At 40.3% G+C, this 12499-nt stretch overlaps 1 non-coding gene across 1 annotated transcript; it reads left to right on the forward strand.

The window, feature by feature from the left end:
- Positions 1 to 7110: 7110 nt before the first annotated feature.
- On the forward strand, positions 7111 to 7217 carry LOC111883940 (small nucleolar RNA R71). Its single transcript, XR_002847552.1, has one exon. It is a non-coding gene; the product is annotated as a small nucleolar RNA R71 (small nucleolar RNA).
- Positions 7218 to 12499: the final 5282 nt, after the last annotated feature.

Raw genomic sequence — 12499 nt, forward strand, 5'->3', positions numbered from 1 at the left:
GGTCCAGATAGACTAAAGGCCTGCGAGGCGGTCCAGTCAGGTTGAAGGCTCACTATGCATGTTGTTTTGTATTTGTTGATATGATATGAGTATGGTTATATGAGGTTGGTATTTTGGGGGAACTCACTAAGCTTTCGAGCTTACATTTATCGATTATTATTTCAGGTTTTCTGATGATCGCGGGAAGGCGAAGGCGTGATCATGCACCTCCTTACATTTTCATGATTGATTCTGGGAATACTCTGATGTTTAAATTATTTTGAAAGTAAACTGTAATAACTTAATGCTTTTCAAATGTTTTAAAAAGTTTTTAATTGGCTTGAATTATACGGTTGTTATAAGTTGGTATCAAAGCCTTGGTTTGAGTGAATTTGAGGAACACTCGTCTGAATCCAGTCTCAAATCAGGGAAAGATTTTAAAATAATTTCTAAAATGGTTTTCAAATGATAAAGGAGGATGCAGTGTACGATCAGCCGGAGCTCGCGGATAGACCCCAAAATACCATACAGTATTTGATTATGTAATATGTTAGAACAACATGTTAGTACTAGGCTAGGGATCTTCAGGAATTGCATGGTAGAATTTCTTGATTACATGATGCCTGATAGCCTAGGGTTTTTCCTTATATGAAATTTACATCATTATTGTAGTTGCTTAGTATATCCATCACGTCTGTACATAATTAAGATCTTATAGCTTGAGAATGTTTGGTTTGGCTTTATTTCATGTTCCTTGCCTGGTTGTGGGCTTAGAGTAGGACCGAGTATTCGAAAGTCTATAGGGTCCAGCGTTATATATGGTTAGCATATACGAGGGCTGCAGGGTTGGTGGAAGTTTCATGGGTGGGTTGTGAGAGGCTGGGAGGCAAGTTGTGAGATGTTTAGCATTCCTCTAGGAGTGGGGTTTGAGCGCTCGCTATGATTATGTATATTGTTAGGGCATTGTGATGATACTTGAGACAAATATGGGTAGGTATGGAAGGTAGTATGGGCCCGTACTACTGAAAGCACATGACTCATATGAGTAGCAAGGAAGTCACAACCCCTAGGGTTTGGTTGGGAATTGGTTCTTGTCATTATATGGGTTATCAGAGATCTTTCTAGTATATTACCAAAATGGTGGTTACGAGACATCTTGAGACCGGATCTAGGTTTGGATTGGGAGCTGGCAGCCAGGATATGCCAACATTGTAAGAGGATCGTGTTAGTGAGATCATCCTAGAGGAGGTGATCGGGGTTGTCCGGGAATAGCTTTTGGGGATGTTTAAGTCTATTAAGACCGCCATGGTTGAGTATTTTGAAGAGCGTTATGCAGCCATTGCTGAGACGACTGTCGCAGCAGCTTTAACAGCTGTAACGACGGCAGGGAGAGGAATTTGACGAGCTTTCCAGAACCGGGACTTGTTATTGGTGCATAATCTGATGAGCAGAGGGATACGGTTATCTGGGAGCAGGAAGATGACCTGTACTCGTTATATTTCCACGGATTGAGCGGGAGAGACTAGCTTGTGGGTTTCTAGATTTGAGGCTCGGGGGTTTTGCTCGAGACCGGAATGTGCGTCGCGGGGACACTGGAAAGGAGTGATGATTATGTTCATCTGGGGTTTTACAGCTGGAAGTGGAATGGCTAATTGATGAATTGGATTGTCGTTTGGTAGGGCAAGGATTGTGCCCTCTCAGTTTTTCGAGCTCGAAGGAGTGAGCAGACTTGTGACCCAGGGGCAGGTTGTTTTCCAGCTTGGGGTCAGTCGGTTGCAGAGCTTGGCAACATTATTTCAGCGCTGGTGAGTGCAGGTGGGTCAACTTGGCATAAGTAAGTGTGGAGTCTGGTTTGCCTTGGATCTCTTGCATCGAACGGTAAGGAGTGATTGTACAATCTATTGCACATTTGGGATTGTGGATTATGTCTTGGGAGTAGTTGTAGCCCGGTTTAGGGCAGAGGTTGTTTCAGCTGCTGCAGTTCAGCTGTGGACGTTTGAGCTGGTAATTAAGTCAGGGTGCGAACCCTGAAGAGACTGATTCTAGAGCCTGAGAGTGGGAATTTTATTGGATAACCTTTGGAAAAAGGGGTTTACGTGGGAAGTTTGTGGATAGGGTTGCTTAGGATGGTTATTCAAGATTGTCGGGACTCGGTGGTATTAGCAACCGTTCGTGATTGACGAACGAAATCGCCAACGGAAAGGGGTTCGTTGCTGAGGTATTGGTTGGAGCGTTTATCTTTTGGCCTTCAGGACATGAGTGTAGGGTCGATCAAGCATTAGTTGCTAACGGTTTCTCTAGAGTTCAGCAAGTTCTCATCTGGTTCTTGGAAGTGTGTGATCATTCGGGATGGGCTAGTAATGGAGCACTAGTGCGAAAGAGTTGCTTGGCCTCAGATCGGTCGTCGGGAAATGAGAAGGATTGAGAATCCTCCAGTTTTCATGAATTATGAAGTATTAGTCGAATCTAAGTGGGGGAGTGTTACCCTGCACTGCGGAACTAGGAGAGTTTTTGAAACAGGGATAAGTTTCATAACCCGATAGGGAGAATGGAGGCCCTAGTGGCTGCTCGGTTTGAAGGTTTTGTGATTTGGGGGGGTCGGTAAACTCCCTATTATGTGTATCACATCTTCTCGGTAGTTGATAACAGAATTTAGGGAATCAGGTTGGAAGTCTGGTTATGATTGAGTTAAGTTTGAGTATTCGCTCGAGGGTGTGCTCAACTCTGAGGGTTTTTGGATTGATAGATTGAAGGTTTTGTTAGCTGCCAGGGCTCGACAGCATTTCAACACGGTTAGGTGGGTTATTTAGCGTATGTGATAGACACGTACGGCAGGGAACAAACATGTGTTTAGATGAGGTAGTTGATCGATGTGAGGCTTGGGTTTAGGCTGGGGAAAATTCAAGTAACGGACTCGGAGTTCGAAACCCCTAGAGGGCTAGGCTGGGGAAAAAGTTTTAAATTGGCTTGAATTATATGGTTGTTACAAGTGCCTCGGTCACTAATAAGAGCTTTAGGAACTCCAAATCTTGAGAATAGCTTCCTTAGAAATCGCACCACCACCCGAGCATCATTAGTTGGTAATGTTTGTGCCTCCGCCCACTTAGACACGTAATCGACCGCCACTAAGATATATTTATCCCTTTGGACATTGGGAAAAGTCCCATAAAGTCAATCCCCCACACCTTAAATATTTCACAAATTTGAATACTATGTTGGAGCATTTCATTTTGGGAAGATATATTCCCCGCTCGTTGGCAAGAATCACATTCTTTGACATATTGAGCAGCATCTTTAAAAATTGTAGGCCAATAAAACCTAATATCAAAAATCTTCCTAGCTGTGTAGTGTGCTCCATGATGTCCTCCGGCGGGCCCGCTATGGCAGTGTGCCAAGATTTCTTGACTTTCTTTCCTGAATACACATCTTCTTATCATTCCGTCTGCGCAGCTTCGGAAAAGATATGACTCGTCCCAAAAGTAGTATTTGATTTCTGAAAAGAATTTATTCTTTTGTTGGCGGGTTAAGTCTTTTGGAATGTATTTGGTTGCTACGTAGTTAGCTATATCCGCAACCCATGACATTTCTCCAGATACTACTAAAAGATATTCATCAGGAAAATCATCTCCAATCTTGTTTTCTTCCCACTCCTCCAAATGCGGGTTCTCTAATCTTGACAAATGGTCGGCAGCTACATTTTCCATTCCCTTTTTATCGCGTATCTCAATGTTAAACTCTTGTAAAAGTAAGACCCAACGTATCAAGAGGGGCTTAGCATCTTGTTTAGCAAAAACATACTTTATGGCAGAATGGTCGGTAAAAACTATGGTCTTGGATAATACCAAATAAGGGCGGAACTTATCAAAAGTGTATACCATAGCTAGCAACTCCTTCTCGGTAGTAGTATAACTCTCTTGGGTAGGATTTAATGTCTTGCTTGCATAGTAGATTGGTTGAAAATATTTATCAATCCTTTGCCCTAAATCAGCAGCCGCATCATAATCATTTGCATCACACATTAGCTCGAAAGGAAGATTCCAATTTGGTGCTATCATGATAGGAGTAGTGGTTAATCTTTCCTTTTACAAATGAAATGCTTCATGACATTCCTTGGAAAAATCAATTGGGGTATCCTTCAAGAGTAATTGAGTCAAAGGCCTAGTAATCTTCGGAAAATCTTTAATGAAGCGACGATAAAATCCCGCATGGCCAAGAAAACTCCTTACCCCTTTTACATTAGTTGGAGGGGGTAGCTTAGCTATTATGTCCACTTTTGCTCTATCCACTTCTATCCCTTTCCTTGAAACTTTGTGACCCAACACAATTCCTTCTTTCACCATGAAGCGACACTTTTCCCAATTAAGTACAAGGTTTGTCTTCTCACATCTAGCTAGCATCAAGTCCAAATTAGATAAGCAATCTTCAAAAGATGACCTGAACACCGAGAAATCATCCATAAAGACCTCCATAAACTTCTCGATCATATCATGAAAAATGGCCATCATTTGGAAAGTAGCTGGTGCATTTCATAACCCAAAAGACATGCGTCTATATGCAAATGTTCCACTTGGGCATTTAAAAGTGGTATTCTCTTGGTCTTGTGGGTCTATTGGAATTTGAAAATACCCCGGAAACCCATCAAGAAAACAATAATATAAATGACCGGAGAGTCTTTCGAGCATTTGATCGATAAATGGTAAAGGAAAGTGATCCTTGCATGTAGCATCATTCAGCTTTCTATAATATATGCAAACTCGCCACCCGGTTACCGTTCTTGTTGGAATTAAATGGTTATTCTCATTGGCCACCACCGTCATGCCTCCCTTTTTCAGTACCACTTGCACCGGACTCACCCACGGGCTATCGGAGATTGAGTAAATGATTCTGGCGTCGAGTAGTTTAACCACCTCTTTTTTTACAACTTCTTGCATGTTTGGGTTAAGTCTTCTTTGGCGTTGAACTACAGGTTTAGCTCCATCTTCTAAGTTAATCTTATGAGAACAATAGGTTGGACTAATTCCTTTAATGTCGGTTATCTTCCATGCTATAGCACCTTGCCTCTTCCTTAATACACCACAAGACTTTCTTTCTCATGCTTGGCCAAATTAGGAGCTTTAATTACAGGTTTTTGTTGGCCATCTTCAATAAACGCATACTCCAAGTGATCTGGTAGTGCCTTAAGTTCAGTTTTCGTGTTCTGAATGTTGAACACGTCGAGTCTAGTGAGGGGACTCGTCGAGTCCTTCGTAAAATCCGTGACTGATCGGGTTTCTTCAGATGAACTCGTCGAGTCAGTCGAGGCTACTCGGTGATTCAAGTGTTCTACACTTATGATTAGATCATTATACTCAGCTTCCTCGAGCAGTCTTTCTATTTCCAGCAGGTCTCTTTCCGCATCAAATTCTTCTTCATGTGTGACAGTGGACTTGTTTGGCTCGTCTTCGTTCCATTCGTCCATTAACTCTTCTAACATGTCAACTGAAAATGTTGTGTCATTGTTATTCCTCGGATGTTTCATGGCTTTATCAACCCCAAAAGTAACCAATTCATCTCCTGCCCGAAGGGTAAGTTTAGAATCTCACATGTCAACTATAGCACTTGCGGTGTTAAGAAAAGGTCTTCCAAATATGATCGGGACTTGAGGATCCGCTTCCATGTCTAAAACTATAAAGTCCGTGGGAAACACGAACTTATCAACCTTCACCAATAGATCTTCACATATTCCTCTCGGAATGTGACCGTTTTATTTGCTAGGTGAATCGCCATTCGAATTGGCCTTGGCTCTGGAAGATCTAATCTCTTGAAAAATGAGTATGGCATGAGATTTACACTTGCCCCTGAATCAGCCAATGCATAAATGGTAGCAAGTTTCCAAATTGGCAAGGCAATGTTAAGCTTCCCGGATCACCCTTCTTCTTAGGTAGTTTGTTCAACATGGCAGCTGAACAATTCTTATTTAGGACCACTTTCTTCACCTCTTCCATATTCTTTCTATTAGTTAGAAGCTCCTAGAGGAATTTGGCATATTTTGGCATTTGTGCAACTGCCTCTATGAATGGCATATTAATCTGGAGAGCCTTTATGTGTTCCAGAAACTTCTGGTAGTCAACTTCATTTTTTTCTTGTCTAGCTCGGGCCGGAAAGGGAAGTGGAGGTTGATATGGCTTAACAGGAGGCTGGCTTTTTTGTTCAGGTGGTGGACTCGTCGAGTCTGTAACGTCGACTCGGCGAGTCGGCTTGGGATTCTGTGATTCTTCATGTTCTTCTTTATCCTCTTGCACCAGCTTAGGATCTTCTTACTGAATAGGGGTCAGATGAGTTATAATCTTCCCACTCCTAGTTGTCATGATATTTATATGTGCACCTTTCGGGTTACTTTCGGTATTACTGGGAAGTCCACTCAGTCTTCTCTCATTCACCTGTTGAGCAGGCTGCCCCAACTACTTTTCTATGTTGAGAATAGATGCTTGCTGATTCCTAAGCAAATCTTGTTGATCTTTCATCATAAGTTGGTGTTCTCTCAACATATTTTGTTGATCTTTGAGTGTAGCATCGGTATTATTATGTCTTTTCTCGGATGCGGCCACGAATCTTGTAAGCATGTCTTCCAAATCTGATTTCTTTTCGTGTACCGGTTTCTCCTTTTGATAAAAGTCCCTCTCCTTTTGCTTATACTTTTCCTCCCTTGTCTTTTTGTACTCATCATATGGTAGCCATTCTTTCTTTTGTTTTCACCAATTGTCATCAAACCTATCACCACTTGAATAGCACACTTGTACCTTCCGGTTCCCATTCTCATCAAGGTCACAATCTTTTGTAAGGTGGGGCCCTCTACAGTTTTCACATCCCACTATAATAGCATGGATGGATTGGTCCATCTTAGTCATTCTTCGGTCCATGATTTCCAATTTTGCCATCATTGCTGCCATGTCATCGGTAATAGAATTCACCGCCACTCGAGTCAAGTCATTTCTTGGGTTATGATATTCTCTAGAATGCTTAGAGAATTCTTCAATTAGTTCTTTGATCACCGGGGGTGGCTTCTTTGTGAGACATCCTTGCGAATCAAGGAGCTGCCTAGTTTTTACATTGACTCCATCATAGAAAACGGAGACTTCTTGTTGACTGTTCAGATCATGATGTGGGCAGTTCCTTAGTAGGCCCTTGTATCTCTCCCACGCCTCATATAGTGACTCTCCAGCTTGTTTTTCAAAGTTGGCTATAGCTTTCTTCAACTTGGCTATCTTCGAAGGAGGGCAAAACTGGTCAATAAATTCTTCTTTCATTTTAGCCCATTTAGTGATGGATCCTGGGGGTGAGAGATTTCAGCCAATCTTTAGCAGCTCCCTTGAATGTGACTGGAAGCATACGAAGTAAAACGGTTTCGCAAGGTACATTTGGAACATTAAAGTAGTCGGCTACATCGTTGACCTCATCCAAATGTTTGTAGGCGTCTTCGTGATCTTTCCCATAGAAGAGGATTTCCTTAAGTTGAGCAAGTATGTGGCCTTTTAGTTTGAAAGTGGCAGTAGTGGGAATGATGGGTTGCACAAGTCCCGGGCCGGTATTATCTCTTATCATTTTCTTCCATTCTCCCATGGGGACTTCTTCAATGTTTGCCATGGTGTTAGCGGGTTCGTCTCCAAAGTCGCTTTCTTCTTCGGATTCGGATTCGTAATCGATTACTTCCGGGATTGGATTTCCTTCAAAGTGTTCAAAATTGCTTTCCTCACTTTTTTGACTGCTAGAACCACCTTCCTTATTACTTTCCTTCTTTCTGAATACTGATTTAAGGTCCTTGAAAGGTGACTTCCTTGGATGATTTGAACTTTCAACACCTTTGTTTTTGTTTTTCTTGAAAGCGGATTCTAGATCTTCGTAAGGAGGAACTAGGGGTGTGTCAGATCCTTGGATTATGTAAAACCTGAAATCAAAACTAGAAACACGCGTAAAAAGAACAAAAATAAAATAAAATAACGAAACTGAAATTCAGCGATGGACTCGCCGAGTAGCTTCGAGTGCACTCGGTGAGTTCAAGACTAAAACTGAAAATAATTAACAAAAACTCTAAAATCAGATAACTTCAAAACTAAACCTAATAATTAAACTACTAAAGCAGTAACTTTGTGCAAGATAGATCTCACACAAAGGGTCGATAATACTAGAAATTAAAATTAATTTTGAACCGTTCCCTGGTAACGACGCCAAAAATTTGATGTGTGTGAAACTAACTAGTTTTATCCTACTTTTAATTTATGAATTTGACACACAAAAGGCAGTGGACCTGACAATTGGTAATATGAATTAGCAAGTTGGGTATCGAACTTAGGGAACAGAAATTAATCTAACTGCTAGAATTACCTAAAACAATTAGTAAAATAGAAGGGTTTTCTCTAGTTTTGCAAGACTAGAAACTTAACTAAAACTTAACTAATCAACTAACAGATGAGAACACGTAAAAACCAAATAATTCAATGATCAAAAGGGTTTCTGTTTAGGTTCGATTCATTTACTCACATTGTTAATTTTTATGGTAATGCAATGGATTAATTGTTATTGGTTACCGACTAAGGTGATTAGATTCACATTCGTTATTACCAATCCTTAGAAAATAAATTAATTTAAGTAGTGATCAAGTGATTAAACTAATAAATTCCCTAGTTTAATTATTCGGGTTAAATAAGACTTGTAATTAGCTAATTAAATTGGTGATTCAATCAACCTCTTGTTGATGGTGTATCACACAAGCTCATGCATTAATTTACCCATTCTCTAGTTAATCCTAGTTTCATATTCACTATTCCTAGGCATATAGCGATGTGTTCACATAAATTATATGATATAAGCAATTAAGAGATGTTCATGCAGCTTAATTACTTAGCATTTAACATAAAATAGTTATGGTTAATGCATAAGGGTCTTTAACAAGCTTAATTTAACAAAATTCACCACATAACAATTAATCGAAATAGTAAATTAATCCATAGGAGCAAACTTGTCTACCCTAAACAGAAACTAACAAAATTAGTTCATAATTACAATAGATAAAAACCTAAAAAAAACGGATTCAAACAAGCCAAACATGGTTCTATTCAAAGGTAAAGTGGAAAATTAAACCTATGTTGCCTTATTCTTCTTTGAATGGAGGATTAGGGTTCTTCAACATTTTCCAAGGTTCCAGATATCTCCTTGATCGCAAAGTAACTCCACCAAGATTCCAGAAAGAGCCTCCATTCGGGTTTGTTGCTTCTATGTGTAGATTTCTCAAAACAGGGGCTACTCGTCGAATAGACAACCGACTCGTCTAGTCCCCTTGAAGAATCCATGTATGGCAAGGACTTTACATATTGCTTTGCGAACCTTCGTGTGTACTTGTCGAGTAGACATCTCTACTCGCCGAGTAGCTTCAGGATTTAGCATTTTTCTTCTTTCTTCAGTTCCCGAGATTTCGATCGTATCTCCTACATCCTTTTGCTTCCGAGCTTCTCTTTTGGACTGAAAATACAATTTGAACACTATTAAGTACCTTTTGTCCATAATATGTAAATAATTAGCTAATAAATAATGAAAATCTATACTAAATATATAGCTAAATATGCACATATCACGTGTATTACCAAAAAGTCAATAGAAACCAAGTAAATGCACAAATCTAGAATGTAATTCTCCAGAATATACCATGACTGATCTAAAATTTATAGTTGACAACAAACCACATAACTAAAAAATTAGGATTTTATTTACTGCTTTGTGAAATAGCTCTAGATTATATATGAAGTAATGAAAAAATGCCCAAATTAGAATCGAAGGTTGTGAAGGGTTGCCTTAAGCTCTAACATTCCAAGCGTTGGCTAAGAGAAAAAACAAACTTGTATAAAGGGTAATTGCATCAGTTACCAATAATAATTACAAGAATGGTCAAAATGTATGTTAGCCTCCTTTAGGGTTTGATTTGAATCGGATTACCATGCATTTGTTTATATTTCTAAAAACCACCTGCGGCGATGAGTGGTTGTGGTGCTGGTCAAGACATTGGTGGTGGCGATGATGTTGATTTTCCTTCTGTATCTTCCATAATCTGCATTACCTCTTTCGTCTCTTCCATCCTGAGCACCACATAGACGTAGAGAGATGAAGCATAGAGCAGCGGGGAAAGCAAACCCGGGTGGGGGAGGAGAGTAATAGTGGGGCTGATAGAGAAAGGGAAGTTTGGGTGCGACCATGTCTTGTATGTGTGTGTGAAAGAAAGGAAGAACAATTCTTTTTCTTCCATAAAAATTGGGATCTTACATATAAGAGAAATATTACCGGATATAGATGGAAACTCTATCAAGTATCAATTAACTCTTTCAAAATTCAAATTTAGGATCAATTGCTGATTTACAGGAGATTGCTCTATAAGCTGGAGCGAAATAAGGATGAGCGGGAATTAGAGAGAACGCTTCACAAGAAGATGTCGAGTGGCAAAATAGAAGTGTAGAAAGGTGCCATGTGGACTATTAAAGAGTCTTTTATTAGAAGAGAGATAGTTTGGTTGTAAATCGCCATTTTTCTTAAGGTGGGCACTCTTATCTTTGTTTTTATTTTTTACTATAGTCTGGGGACGCTCTATAAAGCGTTTCACATTACAAGACAGTCAGGTAAAGAGTTAATGCCCTCGATTTCTAGCTTGATACTTTGAAATTCTTATATGATTTCATGTTGGCATTCTAGTTCGTTACATCTCTTGTGAGTTGTGATATCAACTAGTGGTGTCTATCAATTATGAATCGTTACTCTATGACTGAATGTATGATGTCAAAGGTATGTTTAACAATCTGTTAGTGATATGGTGGCTGAGTTATTGATTTGTGCTATATCGTAAATGTAATCTTCTTTCTGAATCAAGGTACCCTTTCATGCATGTTTTAGGGTTGTTTACATAACACCTTCCACGTTTCCCAGCTTCGGAAGTGTGTCACAGACAAGGCCGTGATTGTTTCTATGGAAGACATTCAGGTGGATGAGAGCCTGAACTACATTGAGAGGCTCGCTGTGATTCTAGATAAGAAGTATAAGGTTCTTCGGAACAAGGAGGTGAAGTTAGTGAAGGTGCAATGACAACACCGAAGAGGCTTTGAATGGACATGGGATCCAGAAGAGGAGATGCGAGATCACTACCCGGACTTATTTGTGTCAGCAGACTTCAAGGATGAAGTCTAGTTCAAGTAGGGGAGATTTGTCACGCCTGTTCCAGGTATCGTTTAATTTTCTAAATTTTTAGGGTTTTGTGCTAGGACTCGATGAGTTGGGGATCCTGACTCGACGAGTAAAGATCGATTTTGGATGTAGGGTTTAGGGTCTACTCGATGAGTTGGAAGGCCCTAACTCGACGAGTAGACGATGTAAAGAGAAACCCTAATTTTCAGGGATGTGTACCCTATTTAAAGAGCTTATGGCTCATTTGTAGCCTCTTTCATCATTCTTACAGCCCAGATAAATCCTAGTTCAAGTCTTATACCTTCTTGAGTGTGAAAGAGAGCTTTTGAGACTGATTTTGATGTAGTTGTGAAGGATTTTGAAGCTTGAAGAAGGAGTAAAGAGAGAAGCAGTAGATCCGACATCTACTCTGTATTGGCGACCATCTTGAGGTATAAAGTCGCTATCTTGACATTTAGTTGCTTAGATCACATTTCATGGAAGTAAATGGTCACCTTAGATGCATAATGGTGTCACGTTCTGGATTGGACCTTGTTATGAGGATAGGGTTCAGATCTGGATATCACTAGACCTCTATGGACATAAAAATGCTCACTTTATCCAACCTTAGCCTTTCTCCATGCCCTAAACGTGGTATAAACCTTAGTTTTGAGTGTTTTAGCCTCTTAAGACCTTGCATGCACGTGAAGTTGGCAGCTTTACGTGGAAACTACACCCTAGGGGGCTGGATATGTAGTTTGGAATCTTGAATTCCATTGGAAAGGACTGAACATGAAAAGGACTGAAGGGACTCGACGAGTTTCTTAGCCAACTCGACGAGTCGGGCAAGCTTCACCCATTTTTTGGATCCTGAGTGATCTCGTGAGCTGATTAGGGGTTTCGGACTAGAGATTTCATCTTAGAGTTTTCGGCCCTTGGACACTGAAGAACTCAACTAGTTACTGAGGTAACTCAGCGAGTTGACTCAGGATTCATTTTTAGGGACCTTTAAGGAACTCGACGAGTTGCTAGATGCACTCGGCGAGTTGGGTCAACATGGACTGTTGACCTTGACTTTGACCAGGGTTGACCAAGTTTGATTGTGAGGGAATTTACGGTAGTCCGGGATTTGAAAAGTTAATCACATGTTGGTTATAAGTAGTTGAGTTGTCGTTATGCATTGGGACTTATCTGATCTTAGCAGTTCAACATTCTTGAGAGGTGAGTCAACTCACCATACCTATGGGTCGAAGGCACCAAGGCCGACCCATTTTGTAATATGTGGTACAATCATTGTTGTAGTGATATGTGATATGATAGTTTGTTATGCTAAGTGGTATGC

Source organism: Lactuca sativa, chromosome 7, assembly GCF_002870075.4.
Source record: "Lactuca sativa cultivar Salinas chromosome 7, Lsat_Salinas_v11, whole genome shotgun sequence".
Classification (NCBI taxonomy): Eukaryota; Viridiplantae; Streptophyta; class Magnoliopsida; order Asterales; family Asteraceae; genus Lactuca; species Lactuca sativa.